General features: G+C 33.4%; 1 protein-coding gene across 1 annotated transcript in view; it reads right to left on the bottom strand.

The window, feature by feature from the left end:
* Positions 1-17,409, bottom strand: part of LOC101561793 (TBC1 domain family member 5) — a 422,866-nt gene that overhangs the window by 362,119 nt on the left and 43,338 nt on the right. Inside the window, exon 2 of the mRNA XM_023715719.1 lies at positions 4,800-4,862. The gene's annotated coding sequence lies outside the window, so the exon portion shown is untranslated. The remainder of the gene's footprint in view (positions 1-4,799; positions 4,863-17,409) is intronic.

Raw genomic sequence — 17,409 nt, 5'->3', positions numbered from 1 at the left:
TTCACTCTGAAGTTCAGGATGGCCTTGAACTGACTTTGTAGCTCAGACTGGCCTCAAACTTGCAGTAATCCTCCTGCTTCAGCCTCCTGAGTACAGGGAATACAGGGATGCACCACCAAAACCAGCCAGAAACACTTCAAAGAAAGAACACTTTTTTATCATTTATTTAAGTCATACTTAGCAATTCTGTCCTCTTTTAAATGTCCTTTCTTCAGCCTGTATATTTTGGCTCAAATACTAAGAATGACAGTCATTTGATAACCACTCTAGAACATATGTATATTCTCTTATTTTGATTGAAACCTTTCCTATATATTTTATTGCTTTTATTTAGATAGCCAATTTAAAGTGAAATATTCTAATCAATAGACTATATATTTTTAAGCATGTCATACTTAATGTGTGATCTTATTTTTTGCTTCTGTTGTCAATATATTGTTTGGTTTTTACTATTCTGCCATCTCCATCAACACTAAACTGATACTAATAACTAATCATAATAATAATAATACTAAGACTCTACATCCAGTTAGTATACTATTTGATATTACTAAGGACTCCACATCATTATTCCTTAATGCCCTTATAAAACCCTACAAATATAACAACATACTCCTTTATTTTACAAACTTTATATTCAATAAAATTCTATTTAATTAGTTCAAATTTCAAATATATATTCATACCAAATATTTTAGCCATCTAGGAGGTGGCTAAAAAGATACCCGAAATACTTCTATGAGAATAAGCTTGGTTACTTTCCTAAAACATAGTGCAAGGACCCAAAGTATTTCATGTGCCATCCACAAAACAGATAAGGTATGAAAGAAATCCTGTGTTTAAGGTGGTATTTCGCTAAACTTTTACTTTCATAATGTAGTTATTCTCAGAACAAATACATAAGCCATAGTACTGTTCTTACAACTACAGCAGTATTTCGGGAAATGTTTCATACCATGACAAACTTAAGGAATAATATATAGAGAACTCTTTCCTTTATTAACTGGTGTAACAGGCTCTTCTATGAACAAAAAGAGTTCTAACATTGTATAGTAATGAGTTTACGAATCACTGCATAAGAATTCTTCTGATTTTTTAATGCACAAATATGGTACTGCTCAACACACCAGGTTCCTTATAGCCTAAATACAAATGAACTAGAATTTAAAATTTTATAATAGTAATAATGATGATGATGATGATGATGATGATGATGATGATGATGATGATGATATAATTTGCTGTGATAACCACACAAGGAAATTAAAAAAGAAATTGCATAAAAAGAAAAAATGTACACTTCTCTTTATAGAGACTTGTATTTTCCTACACAGAATTTCACTAAGGAAATGCAGTAAGTTGCATTCAAATTATTTCGGCAAAACTGAAACTTTGCCAACACATGTGACTTGGGATACATACAGCTTTCTGTTAAGAGGGAGAGGGAAGGAGGGAGGGAGGGAGAGAAAGAAAGAGTGAGAGAGTGAATGAGAGAGACAGAGACAGAGACAGACAGACCATTGGATCATTCATGAAATTATACATTCTGAAGGTTGAACAAATAAGAGTTTCTGTACAGGGTCAAATAGGCAACCAATTATATTTGCATGGCAAAATAAGCCAAAGAAAATCTGGTAACATTTTATATAAGGAAAATCTTCAGAACTTTCTTCTACATTTTGACCAATTTTACTTATTCTGTTTCTAACAGTATTACTCTTTAATTTTCCCCTTGAAAATACATTCCAAACTTATACAATATGTTAGCCTTTATTAGAAGTTGTAGCCATAAATTGTCCTGGTTTAGCCAACAAAAAGACAAAAATATTGGCCATTAAGTGTTTATAATTAAAGAAAACACTCATAAAATAGTACAAGTCAATTAAGATTTCTGTTCAAAGGGCCAGGCATGATGGCACACATTTGTAATCCAAGCAACAGGCTGAGACATGGGGATCACTGTGAGTTCCGGGTAGCCTGGGCTATGAAGTAAGTTCAAGACGAGCCTGAAGTGCACAGTGAGATCTTTTCTATCTTTTCAATCAATCAATTCTGTTCAATATGCATTATTCATGACTATTAAGAATTACTCATCAGGGGCTAGGGAAATAGCTTAGCGGAGTAAGTGCTTGCCTGGCAAGCACAAGGTTCTGAGTTTGATCCCTGGTACCACCAAAAAAAATAAAAAATAAAAAATAATAAGAAGAAGAAGAATTAGTCATCAAAAGTAGAGATATTTTATTACCAGGTTAAACATATATGCTATTTCTTCAAAAGGTACCACTTTATAACTTACTCTCATGACAAATTATAACACGCCCTTTCACTTTTAAAAATGTCCTGGATTACAAGATAACCCGTAAGTAAGAGTCAAAAGATCTGATCTGAGTGTTGGTCATTACCAGGCAAAGGCGCCAGTTTTAATTCTCTATGTAATTTTGCTTAATCATATAGAAATCACAAGCATCAAATCAGAAAAGTCAACAAGCTCAAGTACTTGCCTATTGTCTAAGAAAGATGAGTTTAACAAAGTAAATATACAGAGCAAGTTAAAGTTATCAGATATAAAAACTATACTGTCTGGGAAGGGAGGTATTCAAAAACACTCCAGTTAAAAACCATATTATACTATCTACACATACAAAACTATAACAGGCTTAGATCAATGGCCAAGTCAAATTACATGAGTTGTAACCCCTAACATTTACTCTCAGGTATGACAAGAACCAAGTTACTTAACAGAATTACCCTCAGATATGACAAGGACCAACTTATTTAACATTTCTACGCCTCTATTTCCTCCACCTGAAAATAAAGACAGTACTTACCTCACTCTGAAAATCAACAAATAATCCATGTAAAAGATACAAGTACTGTGCCTGCCCACAGGAGCTATATGTTAGCTGTAATTATAAGAGCCTACCAGTAATGTCTCTTCGAAAATCAAGACCTAAAATATTATTTTGATATCAGAAGAAAATTTCAAGTATATGTACATGTGTATGTTTACACACAAATGTGTACCATCCAAGGTAATGTTAGATGACATTGCTAGTACCACATATATTTATGTTAATAATGTAACCTGAGTATAGTACCATGACAGCTAACATAATATATTCAACATCAGACAGTTCTTTTTCTTCAAAAGAAACCACAATGGCATATTGCAGCACATTTAAAAATAAAACCCCGCATTAACAGTATCTGTGGCTGTGCAACTGGAGAACAGAAGAATCACAGATATATCTGATACATTTTTAAGTCCATGTATAGAAATCAAAAGAAAACATTTCCTTTACGGAAATTCATATGAACTAAAACTAAGGCAACATTCAAAAGAAACATTCACATATTCAATATTTCAAAATAAGAAATCTGTATATATGCATAATTTACAGTTGTACAGTGAGGCCATTTTCACTATATTTCAATAGTATCTTAACGATATGTACAATGCAACATTTCTCTAAACTGTTAAAGCTGTAACAGCACATAATAACTCAACACAAGCAAAGACAAAATATACACCATGTTGAGCACATGGCATTCTTTTTACCCAAATGAGTAGTTTATTAAACCACTCAACAACAAGAGCCCTAATAATTAGACTGTGTTATGATAGAAAAAAGAAATGATATTTTTTGGTTAAAAATAGAAACTTTACATGAAACAATTATTAAAGTAAAAGAAACTATATCTCACATTTATAAAGATGTTTGTCCAGTCTGGTTCATTAAAAGAATATAAAGCTTATGACATGCAATAAATGTCATTATGACTAATACAAAAATCTATATAAAACATCATGCTGTCTTCCAAATTCCCATGTAAAAGAGATTTAAACAATGACCATCACAGTCAAATTTGTATCTCAGAGATCCAAATCTAAATTGGAGTTCATTTCTATGACCCTTCCTAAAAATATTCCAGTAGTAAAACAAATTTGCCTCTAAAATAAAACTAAGTTTCCATTATTTATTCTAAAGCAAGAAATATAGGACTGTCCTTTAGATATGTAAAAGACAATATAGGCTGAAGTTTACATGTCCAACCTCAGTTCACTGGTGATAGATTCTATCACTAATCTGTGCAAGATTACATAATAACTATGCCCATAACACACTGACAATTTATCACCTACCTTAACAGGTAAACTTTAAGTTAAACAAAGTGTAACTGAAATTTTACAGCTACTATAAATTACTAACAACAAAAAAACCCATGGACATTCCAATTAATATGCTTTTGCCTTACAGCTAATTCTTTAATTTTAAAGAACCACAAAGAAAGAAAAAAAAAAGCAAAACTAGTCAGTAACAACGCAGCATCTAAAAGCAATAAACTCAAAATTAAGTTATAAATAATTTAAAGCATGTCATGAAGATGTATTAATAATTCATCAGATAAATAATTTACTAAATAATCAAATAAATAAATAATGAAATACATAAATAAATCAGCAAATAAATAATTCTGCAAAATAACCTAAACAATAAGCCACCCAAACAAATTGCAACCTATAAAACTAGAAAAAAATTTTTTTGTTTTTGATACTTTTAAATAAGCAAATGTACACAAACTAGATCAATCCTGGAAATATCTTTCAATGCTATTATAAAATCCTTAATTTTAAGAACGTATTTTCAATTTTTTAAATAACTGCATAGGATGCATTCTCATCATGATTATATCTTCCTCTACATTTCACAATTGCTATTTTTAACATTTTCTTTCAAACAGCTAGACACTTGGAATGTTCTTCACTTACAGTTTTTTCTCACAAAGAGATACTTAACGATGTACAACTGCTACAGCCTTTCTGACAGTTTTTCTATCTTCACCAAGTCAGTAGAAATGTTCTGTAGGGCAAGAGAACAATAGATGACATTTATTTAATTCATTAGTGAATAATGATTCATAATCTTACAAAATAACAACAGTAGTAGACAGCACTCATTAACTCTGTAAAGGTTTTTAAAATCTTTAGTGGACTCAGTTCAATCAGAGTCAATCCTTCTCTATTGGAGTTGACACACAAGCTGTTATAATTGGCAGGATTTCAGATATGACAATAAAAAGTTAGAAGGACAAAGTGACTGGCTGACATCAAATGCTACCCTCAATTTGGGAAGTTCACAGTTCTTTAAAGAACACAGTGGGATCACTTAAATGCTACTGTCTCAACAGTTACAATCTAGTCGACCATAAGACATCAGAACACAAATGGCCCCAAAATAAGCCATCATTCATCTTAAGATTTTACCTTTAAAGTATAGTATTCTTAAAATCTGTAAGTATATCTCAAACGACAGCTTTTCCTATGGATATATAAACTTTGTGACAGGTTTTGGCATATTTAAGGTAATAAATTCAAAAGATAAAATACAGCCTTTGAGGAGAAGAAAACTAACATAAATCAAAATATTGTATTTTATATAATTTATCTTACCAAATTCTTTTTTGGGGGATAACAGGGTTCAAACTTGGGACCTTGCACGTGCCAGGCAGGTGCTTATGCCACTGAGCTATCTTCTCAGCCCTATCTTAAAAAATTCTTACAATAGCCTCTCAAGTTAGATAATTTTTTCTCTTTTACAGTCAAGGCAATTTAGATTCAGGGCAATTTAGATTCAGGGCAATTTAGATTCAGGGCAACTATACAGACCAAACATAGTGTCCAAGGAGCAGGAAAGATTCAATCTCTGGTCTGTATATCTTCTATGTGAAGATTCACTGAACTATAAATTTGGACTCAAGCAAAAGCACAGAGAGGGCTGGTGAGATAGCTCAGCAGACTAAGTGCCTGCTTTAGGCAAGAGTAGGGAACAGGTTTTGATTCCCACCACCACAGGTCATACCGGTCCTGCCCCTGTGTGCACTAAACCAGCAACAGAGACTGGGTGTGGAGGCACATGGTAGTAATCCATTGCTGGGGAGGCTGAAAACATGAGGAACACTGTGAGTCTGAGCTGTGTAGTGAGACCCTGTACCAACTACAAGGAAGAAAGGAAGGAAGGAAGGTAAGAAGGAAGGAAGGAGTCCAGCTATAAGAATGTGGTTCTTTTTCTTTTTGTTTTTTAACTAAAGAAGGAGGAGAAAGTTTTCTGAGGTAAATTAGAAGCAAAGGACTGCAATGGAAAATGAGAGACATACACAGATTCACTAAGACATTCAATGAAGAATGTTTATATTAATAAAAATGATGGAAAACCTACATTTTCAACAAGAAGTTAAATAATTTAAGAATAATTTTAAAAGAATGCTATGTAGTCACTATTAAATTTAAAAATTTTATTGAAAATTGTATAGACATGGAAAAAGTATTAAAGTTCTTTAAAAAATTAAAAATAGAGCTATTATCTGATCCACCAATTTAATATTGGTTGTATATCCAAACAAAATCAGTTATGTCAAAAATATATCTACACTCCAATGTTCATTGTAGCACTGCTCACAAAAACAAGAAAGGAAAACAACCAAAGTGCCCCTTATCTAATGAGTACTAAGGGTTATATATACACACAGTGAAATACTATGTGTCCATAAAAAAATAAAATATCTCATTTATAGCATAGATGGACCTGATGTTAGGTAAAATAAGCCACACATAGAAAGAAGTACCATATCAACTCCCTCAGACATGAAATCTGAAAAAGTTGATTTCATAGAGATTGAGAATAATATGGTAGTTATGGGAGGAGATGGAGAACAGAAAGAAAAGAGGAATGACAAAATCTTGATACCAGTTACTATCAGACAGCAACAAGAAGTTCTGGTAAGCTACTGCACAATAAGGTGAATACAGGTAAGTTCTGGCCCGAGTACAAACGGCTAAACTATCATGGCTCTGATCCAACATGGCTGAATCCCCAAAACAACAACTTATCTTCCTAATGACCACTTCCCCCTTCTTCCCTGCTCCAGCCCTGGATACAACTTCCTTTTACCTTTCCCATGCACAAAAGGGAGCTCCCAATCAGCTCGTCGTTTTGTGCGTCACTGAACCTGCTCCTCAAACTCTGCCCTTAGCAAAGGTCCATAAAGTCTCAGCCTCCCAGTCTCAAGCCAGAGGATCCTTCCACCTCCCTGCCCTGGATCCTTTCCATGTCTTCCGAGTTAATAAAACCCGCCCCCCTTTACTTCTTCTTTTCTGCCACTCTGCTACCATTAATAAAAACAAATAAGGAATTTGAAAGTTTTATAATAAAATATATTTGAGTAGATATGCTTAACCTAAACATTGCACAATGTATACATGTATTCAAATAATCTTACACCATTAATATGTACAAATGTTATGCATTTATGTATCACTTAAAAAAGGGCGTGGGTTAGGGGTGTGGCTCAGTGGTAGAGTTCTTTCTTTGCACACACAAGGCATGAGGTTCCGATCCTCAGCACCATAAAAACACAGTGAGGGGGCTAGAAACTTCCAGCTCAGTGTACAGCATTCCCCTATAATGTGCAAAGTCCTGGATTAAATGAACCCTAACACTACAAAAAACAACTGATGTAATTTTTAAAAAAACTATACATGATTTGAATACAGTCTGGACAAAGGAATAAAATATTTTAAAAATGCTTTAAATTACAAGGAAAAGTGTCTTTTTGAATTAAAGAAATATACATATTGTATCAGAAGGATGTTCTTTAGATCAATTATACTTAAAATCTGTGTGATGACCTACACAAACACAAATGGAATGGAGAAAATGTCTTTCCTGTCTTTTTTAACAAACTCTACAGAACATATCAATATAAATCAAATTTTGAGAAGTATTCAACTGGAGGAAAAAATACTGTACAATTAAAGCAAATATCTAACATTTAACATCAATATAAAGAAATGCTCATAAGTCAATAATATAGGATATTCATGATATATTAATATTTACAAATATACCATATTGTATGGTCTGAGTGCATGTTTCTGTGTATAATGTACATTGTCCCAGTCTTTCTCTAGACAGACATATGGTGGTCTATGTTTACACATACACATATAGATATGATGGGCTATGTTTATACATACATGCTTATTATCTATCTAAAATTATATACTGTCATATATTTAAATATGGAAAACATTGACATTAAACAAAACTGAAGAAAATGAAATTAATTAAAATGATAATAGTGGGGCCGGAGAAATAGCTCAGTAGAATAAGTGCTTGCTTGGCAAGCCCAAAGACCTGAGTTCAATCCCTGATTCCGCCAAAAAAAAAAAAGCTTAGCTGTGCTCTGGGGAAGTATCACGTTTTTCTCCGTATTTCGTTACTTTTTAACTTTTCTACATGAACCATATGATTCTAATGATTACTATGAGCCAACATCAGGAAGCAATCTGGTACCCTACACAAATGGATGAAGTCAGGCTTCAATTTATTTTATTGCTTAAATTCACTTATTTTAAAAAAAGAATAAGGGGCTGGTGAGATGGCTCAGTGGTCTAAAGCACCTACTTAGAGCAAGCTTGGCAAAGCACAGGGACCGCGGTTTGATCCCCCAGCACCACATGCCAGCCAGCCCTGCCCCCTGGTGGGCTGGTCTGGCTACACACACACACACACACACACACACACACACAAATAAATAAATAAAATTTAAAAAAAAAGAATAAAAAAGTATGAATAGTCTTTAACAGAGATTCTTTTCCAATGCAGCAAAACACACATTTTTCCTTTACTTCGTAGCAACAACCCAACTCTCTCTGCTCAACTTATATTCAACTTACTTGCATTCACATATCATGTCTGTCAGCTTTGTACAAGTTGATCATAACCAGATGTTACATCCATCAAACTCTTTATTGGGACATATGATTACTTTGCTCATCTGACTCTGTGAAACTTGACATTTGTCCTTCATTTCTATAAATTCTTCTTTATCTCTTGGATATTAAGAAAAACTGTGTCCTGCTATACATTTTTCTGGTGACTTCTACAGAAGGCACACATAACAAAGATTACATCTTGCATTTTTATAATTACTTTGCAATGTCTTGAATTTTCTGGATTACTGGATATACACAAAATTATACTGTGGGTATTGATTCTGTTATGCAAGTGTCAAAATTATCACCATTAATAGACTCATAATTTACAACACTGCAAAGTTTTCTCTACGTTTTCTAATATAATCCAATTTCCTAAATAACCATCATGCCATAAAAAAAAATTAAAAATGAAAAAGAAAATTAATATATTTTAAACTACTAATAAGTAATAAACAAAGTAGTAATGAAAAAACAAAACATCATTCCAGGCCTTCCACAGCTTGGAAGGTAAGACACACATGCATTTCCCATAGAAAATCCAGAAGATAAAATGTCACAGTGGACCAGGATAGTCAAAAATGGATCCTTGACTAAAACCAAAATCACATACAGTTAGGACAGTAGCTGTCACCCAAAGGATATATTACTCTTAAGAAATGTGTGGCCATGTCTGGAAATAGTACTTCTACTTGTCACAAATAGGAGTTATTAGCCAAGTATAGTAGCTCATATCTATAATCTGTAATCCTAGCACTCAGGAGGCTGAGGTAGGAGAATCTCTAGGAATATGATGACAGGCTTAGCTACATACTAAGTTGAGTCCAACCTGAACAGCACAGCAAGAAAATCTCAAAAACAAATCAAAAAACCAAAAAAACCTGTCGTAAATAAAACGAAAAAAAGAAAAACAAAATGGAAGGTATTGTTTGCAGCTGTTCAGTGTTACCATTTGTCCAGTGATAACAGGATGCTAGGCTGCTAAAACACAAATGCCACTCGACTTCAGCTGGACTTGTTCAGGAAAGTGCAGGATCCAGGCACTCAACTGGATTCTTTAGGTCTCTTAAGTGTGGACAGATCTCCCACACCCTTTTGCATTTGACTCTCTGGGTGAGTATTATAAGCTAATCCTATAAAGTATGTGTCCAATAATCTATCTTTTCCCTTATAAATCCTGACTATAATAGTTTACCACTACTTATCTAATGAGTAGTGACCAGGGATGATGCTAAATAACCTAGTATGTGCCATACATACCTCTCCAAATTAATCTTTTTTTTTTTTGGGGGGGGGGCTACAAATCTCATTTTATTTTATGTTTTATAATTTTTTTTCATTTTCCAAATGAATTTTCCAGTCTAGGTGTCAAAGGTACTAACATGACTAGTAACAGTTAAAAAGAAGAGATAGCATTTACATAGAATGGAATATTAGTAAAAATGACTCATGGCTATTACATATTTTCTAATACATCATAATATAGCTAGAAAAAAGTGGGAAACAAGATTACAGTAACATAACTGGAAGTAAACTGTGATGACAGTTAACAGAAGTCTGAAAATCCAAGAAGATATGAAAAGGTAACTGAAAATAACAAAAGTATTAAAGAACGAGATGCACAAAAGTCATAGTAGGTCAAACAGAAAACAAAGAGAATACAAGCTTCCGCTATATAGAAAATAGGTGCCTCCATACCCCTGGGTACAATTTTAAAAGTTAGGGAGAAAAGTTATTTGAATTAATTGTTCAGCTAGAAAAAAAAAAAAGTACAATATTTGTATAAGCTATTAACAAATAAAAACAGGAACTTAAGGAAAAAGTAAGGAAATTTAAAATCCAGCCTTTACCATAAGTGTATATTCCTAACTCTGGTGAAACTGGTCTACTTTGCAGCATTTATAAGGCTAAGAAATTAACACCATAAGGAGACTAATAAAACACCTGGGGGAAAAAAAAAGTACTCTGGGGCTACATTCTTGTGTTGACAAGAAGCACATACAAACATACACACAGATAGTCCTTGTTGTTAACATTTGTAGTTATACCCAATCTCACCACCATCAGTATCTCTAACCCTTGGCAACTACTAATCTGATTCCAGTTTCTGTAATCTCAACAGTTACAAAGTTTCAGTTCACCCAAGATTATAACCGTAACACCCACTTCCCAGAAGTTCTCAGGCTAAATTCACATTGTGTGACTGAGCCAATACACCTTGTGTGAAGACATAACTGAAAATGCTCTTAAAGTGTTAGGCAGGCAACTGGCAACCTGTAAGTGATTTGTGTGTGAAAAAAAGTAACTTCAACCCAGGTTTCAAAGAATTTATCACTTTTCTAAAAAGCACTACTCCAGTTCAAAATATAAACAATCACAGAACATACAAAAATACTATGTACAATGAATGAGAATCAATACACAAAATAAAAGTTATATATAATCTTGAGAAACAAAAATGTAAATTCAATGTAAAAGCTAATAAAGTTGATATAAATCAGTTTTCACATGAAAAGGAATAAACACAAAGATTTTTTACAATACTATCCAGTCCTGGGGATGAAGCTCAGTAGTTCTTGATTAGCTGATGCAGGTGTTGGGTATCTAAAATGCAATTCAAACAAAAAATACAAACCGTTACGAGATACAAAAAATAGAATGACAGATGTCTAACAAAATACACCTGTAACTCTGTAACTTGACAAAACAGCACTCTTTACATTGTCAATGCACTGGAAAAACTTTGGTAAAGTCAAAGTGAAGTTTTAAAAATATTCTATGTTGTATGAATCTGGGAGGTATTTTTATTCTGCACCCCCTCCCATCTCACTTAGGTACCAGGAATTGAACTGAGGGCCTTGTACTTGCCAGGAAGGTACTGCAACTTTGAGCTATATCCCCAGCCTTAAAAATCGTATGTGTAGATGTTATGGTGATGTGAAGTTGCTAATAAAAGTTTCTCAACATAGCCAGGCATTGTTTTATGTGTGCCTGTAACTGTAGCACTGTAAGAGATTGAGGGAGGAGGATCACAAGTTTGCACCCAGCTGGGCAAACTAACAATTCAACAGGAAAAAAATAAAATTTCTAAATGTTTACTTTGCAATTCTGTCTTTAATTCATCACAGACAAGTGAAGTCACTCTGTAGACCAGCACTGATCTAGAGACCATATTTTGAGTAGTACTCCTCTAAACACAAACATTAAAAAGGAATGTAGGGGGAAAAATGTACATAATACTCAAACAGAAAAGGTTTAAATTTTTCCACATTAATTGAAGACACAGAGAGAAAGAAACAGATAGTAAAAACTCAGGAGAATATGTAATGCATCTGTTTAGAAGCTACATTTACCACAATTACCATAACAATCCCAGACTAGCATTATCTATTATACTATAAACTTAGAACAAAGGAGGGATGTACTCTAGATAAACAAAATACTGACAAGTGGATTAAGTACAGAAAGTAATGTGACCAAATTTGTACAGCTAAAATCTCACAATAGAAATGCCTGTCTCTACTGTCCAAATTGTGCTTAGCTTACTAAATTAGGATTATCTTTTAATATATCTTATGAAATACAAAAATTAAAACTTTATATTAACAGGAGCTGGATATACATTCAACCATATTGAAATGAATAGGATTCCAATTCCTTTTAATTATTCTATTCAATATGAGGTGAACTACATAATACTGAGACATATTCTGCCTGTCAGATTCTCCAAGGACAAGTGATTCCTTTACTTTTAAATGCAGTTCGTTTAAAGCTCCTACTCAAATTTTTAGCAGAAGTCAAATGCATATTCAAACCTACTTAGTAAAAGAAATGATGGCATCACACCTACGAATCATAACTAACATTTGTACACGTTTCATCGTTCTTCAAATATTTGACACACATTTAATTGCATCACAATAACCTCATAGGATTCTAGCTTTATATAGAACAGGTGTAATAATAGCTAAAAGTAGGCTGGGGAAATAGCTCAGTAGAATAAGTGCCTGCCTGACAAGTGAGGGTCCTGAGTTCAATCCCTGATACCACAATAATAATAATAATAATAATAATAATAATTGTAATAACTAAAATCTTTGACTGAAAGAACATGGTGAATAGCACCAAAAATTTTTGTAAATTCAATATAATATAAAGAGAAAAAAAAACCCAAAATCTCATCAACTGCTGCTTCTTAGGGGCATTCCCCCTAATGGAAGAGAAAGAGGGGGAGGAGAGGGAAAAAAGGAGGAGGGAAAAGTAAGGGGAAAAAAGTCTTGAGAGTGGTGCCTGAACTGTACAATGAAATCCTATCTCAAAATGACCAAAAATTTTTAAAAAAAAATTTTTTTTAAGGATTTAATGTCAAAACAAGAGTTTCTCATTTTGGTGGTTTTTGTTTTTGTTTTTATTTATTTATTTATTTTTGGCAGTACTGGGGATTGAACTCATGACCTTGAACTTGCCAGGCAAGCACTTCTCATTTTGTTTTTGTTTTTGTTTTTTAAGAGCATTACATCTAGATACAATCTTCAGGGCAGGAGAATATTTAATCTTACATTTTCTAATTCTGACAGCCTACATCAATTTTAACTACTACTATTCTAAAATAAAACTGAAATAACCTATGGTGTCCTTGAATTACTGAAGTCATAATTATACTGCATATGTTTTAGGCTGCTTTAAATTGTTTCTGTAGGAAGAAAAAAGCAAGCCTTTAAAAACACATCCCCATATACAGGCATTTTCTTTCTTTTTTTCTGCATTTTAGGTAAGGGTCTGCAGGGTGTTCAGGGTCTCACTATTAGATCAGACTCCTAGTGATCCACCTGTTTACAGCCTCCCAAGAGCTGGGATTACAGGAGAGTCAAGTCCAGTCTCAATGAGGTCTCCGTGCCCAGGGGGCAAGCGCGGGGCCCACACATCAGGACCCCCCGGCCCTTGTGCCTGCTTGCAGGCTTTAATCAGCTGAGCTATTTGGCTGGTCCTCTATAGACATTTTCATATATGGAAATATCTTCTGAATTGTTCTCTTCTTACTTGTACTTAACCTCCACTTAAACTAACCCTACTTAAAACAAAGTTACATAAAATTCTTAAGATTAACTAAAAAGTTGGGGTTTTTTGGTGGAACCAGGGATTGAACTTAGACCCTTGCGCTTGCCAGGGAAGCACTTATTCTATTGAGCCATTTCCCTGGCCCCTTAAAAAGGTATTTTAAAAACAAATTTTTAGTAGTAAAGACAACCCACAACATCTTTTTTCTTTTCCATCCATAAAATCAAGCCACAAAGTAAAAATTTATCAGAACACTGACAATGGCTTAAAATTTCAGGGGTGGCCAGGTATGGTGACACTACCTGTAATCCCCATGCTCTGGGAGGCTGAGGCAAGAGATTACAAATACCTGGTCTAGGCAACCTAGCAACTTGTCTAAAAATTAAAGATATTGCAAGACATTGTCTCAAAATTAAAAACACAAAATAAAGAGCTGTGGATATAACTCTGTGTGAGGGCCATGGGTTCAGAAATCCTTGGAACCACAAAAACAAACACACGCATTTCAGGAGTAAAATAAAGAACAGGTAGTAGTTTACCTCTAAATCTTTCAAAACAGGATGTGAGCTTGAAAATAGGACAGGGACCCTTAGGAGGACAAAAGATGGTGAAGTTCTTGGGCTTTAACTCATGACCTCTTACCTCTATAGGTCTTTTTCTATATCCTTTTTTGCTAACAAGGAATGGAATGTGCTGTCCCCATATCCTTCTATTGTTATAGCAGGGACCAAGGGAGCTATAGAAACATAAGGGCTCGATGAAGTCGATGAAGTCTCCAAGAATGAGAACTGCTGTTCCATATACAGTATTATGCTAAGAGTAGTGGGGAACCTATGGCACATGATTTTTTTTAAAGACAAAAGATGTTAATGTAAGAATTTTTTAAAAAAGCATACACATCAGTATTCAACTTTAATTGCAGTGTTGACACTCTGCAATAAATAGGTGGGTTTTGGGATTACAATTTGGGTTATTCATCTCTAAAAGATTCATCATCACTGTCTAGGAAGATGCCCCTTGGAAAATGATAAGCTTTCTTTAAATGGCATACTCATGACTCAGTGAAAAATTACAAATTGCTGGCCACACCAATGGTGTTATAAAATCTAGGACCCTTCTTTTGTTAATAAGCCCATCTGATCTCCATTATCAAGGTAGTGTCCCCTTCAATTCTTCTCAAACTGAAGTCTCTTCCCTACTCTTCTTTCTCAAAGATTTCCCTTATAAATGTATGCTATTGCCTTTGTTTTCATTTCTGTTATAAGTGAAGCTAGTGCTCACACGCATCCTATATCAAGTCTGCTATGGGCAGACTCTAATAACTAAAAACCTATGATATCTGGACTAAGATTATCAGTCAAAGAACCAAGCTTTCTTGCCAAAATAAACTACACAGTGAAAGCCTGTCTGAAAAACAAACTTTTTTGAACAGTTAACCCTTAAAAAATATATATTATATTATAGAAGAACACTTGGTAACCATACTATGGAAACTTTTTCAGCAATTAAGGATTAATTCTAGCATTAAATTACAAATATTAGCCTGAAAATCGAGTGGAAATAGTTCATGCTTTGTTCTCACCTAATTATAAAAATTATCTTAAAAGGTTATGTGACTTATTTCAAATTCTATATAAAGTCATAACTTCATAATTAAACTTAATTTATATTAAATATACTGAATTCAAATTCTCTTTATGAATTTTTATAATTAAGCAGTCTTGTAATATATATGAAATACTTTAACAAAAAGTTAGATCTAATCTAAAATTTTAAGACTTTTTTAAAATAAACTCATTAATTTCAATTATACTGACATTTACATGTAAAAAGATATAGGTTATTACTTTTACATTTACATTTTAACAAGGGTAAATAAAAATCATTAAAGGTTATTTTAAGATTTTAAATTTAAATTAGTGGGTTTCCTAAACTTTAGGATTTTTGGTAAATCCTTTCTGTTTAAAATTATAAATTGCCATATAATCATAAATGCAATTTTAATGTGTTACTTAATTTGAGATAATTTAAATTCAAAGACATAATGAAGTTATTATAACTTTTAATTACATTGTATTTGAGATACTTCTATTACTTTAAGAAAAGAATTACAGGTCACCCAATACCTCTGCTTCATTTTATTCTCAAGATAGTTTACCGCACACAAAATTAATCCTGTGTTCTGGAGGAAAATACAATGGCTTTGACGTTACAACCATTTTATGCTCTTCAACAAAATTTATAAAATTTTCAGTCAAGTATAAGACATTCCAAAAAAAGTTAACAATTTTAAGCACATTTTATGAGTTTATCTCAGAACCACTTAGATACCTATATTTAATTTCCCAGGATAGTTACTGAAAAGATTATTTAAACTACTTTAATCAAATAATCTACAACAAAAATCAATACAATAAACACCTAAAAAGGAAGAGTACTTCATGTTTCTGCTAAAGGTTCAATTATTTCTCCAAATTCTAATACAGAAAAATCAGAGAAGACAAACAAGAGTGCCTTATGACCAATTTCACCTGTGAATGAAGCACAAATGTAATGGTTACTGCCACTCAAAACAGTTTCTTCACAATTACGAACATAAACTAAACAACAAATAATAGTATTCACAGAAAGCCAAGTTAAAGTCTTAGGAAGAAAAAATATATATAAAAATATTCAACATGCTCTTCAAAGCACTCTGGATAATCCATGCATAAGCATTATCAAGATCTGGAATTTTTCTTTCTTTTTTATGTATTTTGCACAGGGTCTCATTATGTAGCTCGGACTTCTTGTGATCCTCCTGCTTTCAGCCTCCCCAGCAATAGGATTACAGATATGCGGCACCACGCCAATTCTCTGTGGCTGGCTCAGAGCACCCAGGGGCAGACCTGCCAGAACGCCTTGTGGTACCAGGGATCGAACCCCACTCCCTGTGCTTATGTAAGCATGCGCTTAGTCTGATGAGCTATTTTGCCAGTCCCAGATGCGGAATTTTATACTATGACATAATATTGTTACAAGTATCCACATTTCCACCAGGTAGAATTTGTAAGTAACACTGAAATTATGCTTTCAAAATTGCTCCATGTATATTTATGAAACAGAAAAAACAGACTCCGATGTTTACCACCCCTTATTATAAACTTACTATGTAGCCTAATTCATTTCCCAGCTTATTTAGATATTTAAGTAATGGGGAGCTATATTTTATGTATTTTTTAAACATACATGATATAAATGGTTTCTCACTGTGACATAAATCACATAAATGTTAGCACATTATAAGTATCTGTTTCATTTGTTTTTTATGTTTTGGAGTTTGTTTCTGGGGATTGGAATTGAACCCAAAACCTTTCCACTGAGCTACATTCCCAGACTTTTTTGTTTTAATTTAAAGATGGGGTATTTTCCTATATTACCCAGGGTTGGCTTGAACTTGAGATACTGCTGCCTCAGACTTCAGAGTAGCTAAGATTATGGTCCTCTTGAGTCTTCCAATTCAACATGATACATCATATTTACTAATATGTTCACTAATCTAATTCCTCTTAACTATTATAAAGTATTGAAACACA

This window comes from Octodon degus, unplaced genomic scaffold (assembly GCF_000260255.1).
Source record: "Octodon degus isolate 3935 unplaced genomic scaffold, OctDeg1.0 scaffold00043, whole genome shotgun sequence".
NCBI classification, from domain to species: Eukaryota; Metazoa; Chordata; class Mammalia; order Rodentia; family Octodontidae; genus Octodon; species Octodon degus.
Note: the sequence above shows the minus strand (reverse complement) of the source record. Positions and strands in the feature narration are given on the sequence as shown.